Genomic DNA, 6,840 nt, shown 5'->3' on the forward strand with positions numbered 1-6,840 from the left:
GAAGTGGCTCTGAACTTGCTAAACGACCATGCGTGCTGTGTACCATGTCACCTACGAAGTGCGAAGGCTGCCCCCGGGCTCTCTGAAACGTCCTGTTGTGGCCACACTTTGTTGTCGGTCCTCTTGGCCCCTTCCGTGTATTAGACACCTAACGTGGCAGGTCACGTCCAGATGATGTACGTATCTGATGATCAGCGCCTTTTTCGCCCACAGAAGACAAGCTACTCTGGCCCAGGCACATCAAGGGCATAGCTGCTACTTTCTCCAGGGAAAGACTTGGGTCTTACTGATTAATTCCCATCGCAATAGAGTCTTCTGATACCTGGCACCCAGGAGGAAGTGCCCTGATTAAGCTCATCTGGGTGGAGTCCAGGACACTCATGCTGTGTAGACAGTATGTTTTCAAAGATGAGACCGAGATCTCCTCTCTGTCCGCTTGGTGCTCTGGGAATGGCATCTCTCATCTCTCCACGTGGTCTGTCTTCTTCTCTTGACTCTTCCAGATGGTCACGCTGGATCCTGTCCGGATCTTCCTGATTACTGGGAAACTCCGCCACGCTCTTTTGAGTTCAGGTGGAGAAACCAAGAGGGGAGGGGAGTCAAGTTTGCCTGTTTCCCCTGGCACAGACCCAGTGTACCTGCTCTAAGAGCTTCAGAGATTGCTCACTGGACAAAGGGGGCTGGCTTTGCTCTCTGCAGCCCAGCACCTGCTGTTCCCCTCGTTGCAGAAGAGAGTCGAGAATGCCTCATCAAACAGTGAAAAACAAACATTCAGACAGTGGACGTTGGGGAACCCAAATGTGCCCGAGGAATGGGGCCTATTTCCCTGAGCACAGCTGGTTCTTATGGTACTAGATAGTCTCCTTCATCCTAAAAATCTGAAGAGCCAGCCCTTCCTAAGGATTCAGAAGGCTCTGTGTTTTCATAGTGGCATTTTCTGTTTGCTTTATTAGCTCGAGCAGAAGCGCTGCGTTGTACAACTCCAGGGGACCCCATTCACGTTGCCTTTTATCAGTCCCCATCCTAGACTGTGTTGGCTACTGCAGACAGTTGTGGAGTGCCTTTCTAATTATCTCAATAATGACTGGGAGGTTTCTACATGATTCGGAACCCCAAATTAACGTCTAAGGCATGAAAAAATTAAAAATGAAATAAATCCTTTGGGTTCCTTTGTCTATTTTTTGAAATTTTGTGGTACACTGGGATGAAAAATCCCCTCCACTAAGGGAGGCCGTGGGTCCCAGTCTCCCTTTGTCACGCACTGTGTGACGTCAAGCAGGTGATAATGCACAGCCGTGGACAGCGTTGTCCTGACTGGTGCTAATTGGGCAGTTCTGCTCAATGTGTTTGAAATAGCCCAGGCTAACGTTTCTGGGGGTGGTCTATTAAAGCGAAAATGTCCAAATAATAGCCGAGTTCTCCAACTGTCATTTTTTAAAGTGTCACTGAGAATTGAAGCAGCTTTAGAAATAAGCTTACATAACGCCGTATGTAAACAGATTGCCTTTCTTCTGTAAAGCCTTTGGGTGTTATCTGAGATGAGTGCCCACTGAAGGCTTCTTGCTGTGAAGATTACTGTGCTTTTTGGAAGGAGATTTAGTAGATTTGGATCTTGAGGATTCAAGAGGTTATGTCCTAGCCTGATCTCTCTCTCCATTTCTTTGCCTCATCAAATTAAGTTCCATTTGAACATGGGTGGGATCCCATATGACTTCTGACTGCTGAGGTCTTGTGCAAGCACCCTGTGTTTTATACTCATAGACACAGAAGTGGAGCTTTGGCCTTCTGATTAAGGATTAGAGAAAAAAATGTTAAAGAATTATTTTATTTATTTGTTTATTTATTTATTTTAATTTGACCAGAGAGGGATAGAAAGAGAGAGAGAGAAAGAGAGGGAAAGTGAAAAAGCAGGCCGCCAAGCCCAGGACCCGAGCCACAGTTGGCCATGTGGGAGAGTTCAGCACCCTTAACCACCACACCACCTGCCGGCCCCAGGGAGTATTTTTTAAAAGAAGTTTTTTCCTTAGGACTTGTGTGCTTTTTTTTTTTTTTTTTTTTTTAAAAAAAATTTTTTAGAGGTGTTTGCTATAGGGCGCGTGCACTCGCCAGACAGAGAGAGAGACATAGAGATAGAAAGTGAGAAATCACCCCCCAGGGGGGATGGTCACGCCGCAGTCTCTTCTCGGGATCTTGGGCACACACGCACATGCGCCCGGCGTGAGTTCTAAGCCATCGGGTCCAGGATGCAAACCGCAGTCAACTACGTGGGAATCCAGCGACATAGCCATTATGCTAACTGCTGGTTCCCAGGACTTGTGTGCTTGAGAGAGAGAGAGACAGAGACAGAGACAAACAGAGAGATGGAAATTGAGAGATTGCCCTCTGAGGGAATGGCCATGCCATAATCCCTTCTCCTCCATTGTCTTCCGAGGATCTTGGGCACACATGCACATGCACCCAGCTTGAGTTTCAAGCCACTGGGTCCAGGACTTGAACCATGGCCAGCTATAGAGGAGTCCCACGATGTAACCACGACACCACCTTCTGGTCCCACGTTTTGTTTGTTTTTGAGAGATTTTTGCTATAGGGTGCATGTACTCACTAGAGAGGCAGAGAAAAAATGAGAAAACTACTCCTGGAGGGATGGCCACACCAATATTCCTTCTCCATTCTCCTCTTGGGACTTTGGACATACATCCATATGTGCCCAGCATGAGTTTCAAGCCGCCAGATCTGGGACTCAAATTGTGGTCAACCATGTGGGAGTCTAGCACCTTACCCACTATGCTGCCTGCTGGCCTTGAAAGGATTTTTATTTTTGTATTCACTGGTTGCTTCTCAACAACCATACTCTATTCTTATTTATCAAGCATATTCTCTCTGACAGGTGCTGTTCTAGATCCTTGGCCATAGAGGTGAAAGGCACAATTTTTTTAAAGAATTATTTTATTTAACTTATTTGTTTTAATTTGACCATAGAGGGACAGAGTGGAAGGGGGAGTGAGAAAGCAAGCCTCTAGGTCCAGGACTTGAACTGCAATTGGCTATGTGGGAGTCCAGTGCCCTTAACCACTACACCACCTCCCTCAGCTCTCTGCTGAGGTTTCTAGCTCACAGTATGTCATTTACAAACTGTGTAACTTTGGACAAGCCATTGAACTGAGTCTCAGTTACTTTAAGGACGAAAGGAAACAACATAAATAAAAGTAGTCTGTAAATGTAAAACACTGTGTATATTAATTAAAGAGATTGTTCTCAGAAAAAAAAGGATCTTTTACAGAGGTAATGAAACACAATTAAGGACAAGCAGGTGGCATGATGGTTAAGGCGCTGGACTTCCTCCTGGCCGACTGTGGTCTATGTCCCAGACCTTTCTCATTTTCTCTCTGGCGAGCACATATATCCTACAGCAAATTAAAAAAAAATAATAACAAATAAAATTAAATAATTCTTTTGAAAATATTAGGTAGGAGTAGTGACACACACACACAAACTGTAGGTCAGTCTCTTCTATTAATATGCATATATAAATTCTAGACAAAATATCACAAGTAAAATCCAGCACCATATTTTAAAATGTATAAAAATATGCATAAGGGACCAGCGGGTAATGTGGAGGTTAAGGTACTGGATCCCACATGGCTGACTGCATGGTACACGTCCTGGACTTGGTGGCTCAAATATCATGCCAAGTGCATGTGTGTACATGCCCCAAATCCTGAGAGGAGAAGGGATTGTGGTGTGACCATCCTCCAGGGGCTGGCTTCTCACTATCCCCCCCCCCGCTCTCTCGGGTGAGTGCATGTGCCTGTAGTGAAACGACACATATATATATATATACATATGTGCCAAAAAAAAAATCCATCATGATCTAGATGAGTCTATCCCAGGAGTGCAGAGATGATTTAACATTAGGAAATCTTTAATATAATTAAATTACATTAGAAAAATTAGAAAACTTAAAATAAGAGCTATGTGATCATTTCAGTAAGTGTCAACATAACAGCATCTATTTCTTTTTTCTTTTCTTTTTTTTGGAGAGGTTTTTGCTATAGGGCGCGTGTGCTCGCCAGACAGATAGAGAGAGACAGAGAGACAGAAAGTGAGAAATCACCCCCCGGGGGGATGGCCACGCCGCAATCCCTTCGCCTCCATTCTCCTCTTGGGATCTTGGGCACGCACGCACATGCACCTGGTGTGAGTTTAAGCCACCAGGTCTGGGACTCAAACTGCAGTCGACTATGTGGGAGTCCAGTGACATAGCCATTACGCTAACTGCTGGTCCCATATTTCTGAGAAAAACTCCTTAATAATCTGTAATGAAAGAAAATTTCACTAATGTGATATCTATGACAGACATGGTTCTTATACACATTCTCATTAAAGTCTGGAATAAAGTGGGGCCATTGAGTGACGTGGTGGTTAAGGCAACTGGGTTCTCACATGGCCAACTGCTTTTTGAGTTGTGAACCTGTAGCTTGAAAATCATGCTGGGTGCGTGTGCATGCTTGCCCAAAAATCCTAAGAGACTGGAGGAGTAGGGATTATGGCAGGGCCATCCCCTCTAGGGGGTGATTTCTTGCTTTCCCTTTCTCTATTTCTGTCTCTCTCCTGTCTGGTAAGTGCACAAGCCATGTGGCAAAACTCTAAAAAGAAAAAATGTCTGGAATGAAGCAAAGGTATATTACTGGACATTGTATTTGCTCTAGCTAATACAATATGATGAAAACAAATAGGTATAAGGTATAAACAGTAAAAAGAAAGAATACAGGCTATCATTTTTTTCTTGTTTTTCAAGAACTTTTCTTATGAAGTAAAACATAAGAGCAAAATTATATGAAACACATGTACATCTTATTGAATTATTACTATTTTTATTTATCTATGATGATCACATGTGTGTGCATGACAGAGAGAGAGAGAGAGGGAGATGATCACCCTCCACGGGTCTGGGCACACCGTGACCCCCTTTCTAGCCTTCCTGCATGTTGGATCCTGGGACTTGCAAACATGCCCAGCATATTTCAGCCAGGAACTTAGATTACGGTCGCCATGTGGGATTCAGGTTCACTTGAGCAGTGTATTACCACTGCAGCATGGAGCCAGCCCTGTTGAGTGATTACAAAGCAAGTACGTCTGTAGCCTCACCAGCCCCTGCACAGAACGTAGCTAGTCACTCAGAAGCTCCTCTACGTGCCCCTCTCAGTCACAGCTCCTGCTCTCCCCAAAACCATGGTCCTGACTTTTATGGCAACCACTTGTTTGAAAAATGCTGGTTTTTTTTTTTTTTTCAGATGCATTTTCAGGCGATATGATTATACATTTAGAAAGTCAAGAGACTGGACTATTGGAACTGAGTTCGGCCGGGTGGACTTTGCTCTTACAGTTACTCTCTTTCTTTCCTAAAGCATCCATTTCTTCTGCCCTACTTGATCATTCTCTCTCTAGCGTCTTTTGTCTTAAAAACAAAAGCAAAGGGCCAGCAGGTGGGAAGTGGTTAAGGTGGCTGGATTCCCACATGACTGACCCCGGTTAGGGTCCCGGGCCCAGTGGTTTGAAAATCACACTGGGCGTCTGTGCGTGAATGCCCAAAATCCCGAGTGGAGAATGGAGGGGAAGAGACTGAAGCATGGCCATCCACCTGGGTGGTGATTTTTCCCTTTCCCTCTCTCTGACTCTCCTCTCCAGTGAGTGCACACACCCTTTGGCAAAAACCTAAAAAGAAATCAATCGATCAATCATTATAGAAGCAAAATAAAAAATACAACCCTCCCTCACCGTGCAGTTCCCTCCAGTTGCTACCGGATTTTCCTGCTTGCCTTCACAATGAGAGTTCCTGAAAGCTGACATAGACTCTCCGGCATAATCTCAGCCCTGCTCGTAGAAATTGGATTCCTTGTGCCCACACTGTTGAAATGGCTTGTCAAGTTGTCTTCAAACAGCATCCGTGCTTTCCAAAACTTCCCTGATGCAAATCTCGTAGTTACAATATTTTTAAGAATTATTTTATTTAACTTTATTTATTTACTTATTTTAATTTGACCAGAGAGGGACAGAGTAAGAGAAAAAGAGAAAAAGAAAGAGAGAAAGCAAGCTACCAGGGCTGGGACTCAAACCGTTGTTGGCCATGTGGGAGTCCAACAGCCTTAACCACCACACCACTTGCTGGCCTGCCTAGTAGTTACACTTCTGTCCTCAACTTGAAGTAGTGTTCAAAGCAACTAGTGTTGCTTTCCTTTCTCTTCTCTTCTCTTCTCTTCTCTTCTCTTCTCTTCTCTTCTCTTCTCTTCTCTTCTCTTCTCTTTCTTTTCTTTTAAAGTTTATTTCATGAGAGTGAGAAATGAGAGACACACAAGCGCCCTCGAAGGCGGTCTCACCTGTGATCCTCCCGACCCGCTTTCCAGTCAGCCAGGCTCATGGGCACATCTATAAATCTCATTTTTCAAAACTTGGAGAAACACGATGTAAGATGTTACATATCTGGTCCTGTAGGATAGGATCTAATCAGCTGAGCGCTAGACCTGTAACCGTGTCTAACGTTTGGCGTCTGCGTCGTGCTGTTCATATAGCATGTGACATGCTAATAGGAAACGCTCATCTGCTTGAAGCTTTTAAAAAATGTGGATTAGAAGGGTGCTGAACACTTCCAAAAAGATTGATTACTCTGCCTCAAGGAACAGAGAAACCATCAGGAGAATGATGACGCAGGACTGGGCTATCAAATAACCCAGAGATGTGTGCGAGGTGTGTGTGCGTGTGGTGTGTGTGTGTGTGTGTGTGTGTGTGTGTGTGTGTGTGGTGGGGGGAGGTCCTGGGAGAAGCAGTGTAGGTCTTTATGTC

Source organism: Tupaia chinensis, unplaced genomic scaffold (assembly GCF_000334495.1).
Source record: "Tupaia chinensis unplaced genomic scaffold, TupChi_1.0 Scaffold000077_1, whole genome shotgun sequence".
NCBI classification, from domain to species: Eukaryota; Metazoa; Chordata; class Mammalia; order Scandentia; family Tupaiidae; genus Tupaia; species Tupaia belangeri.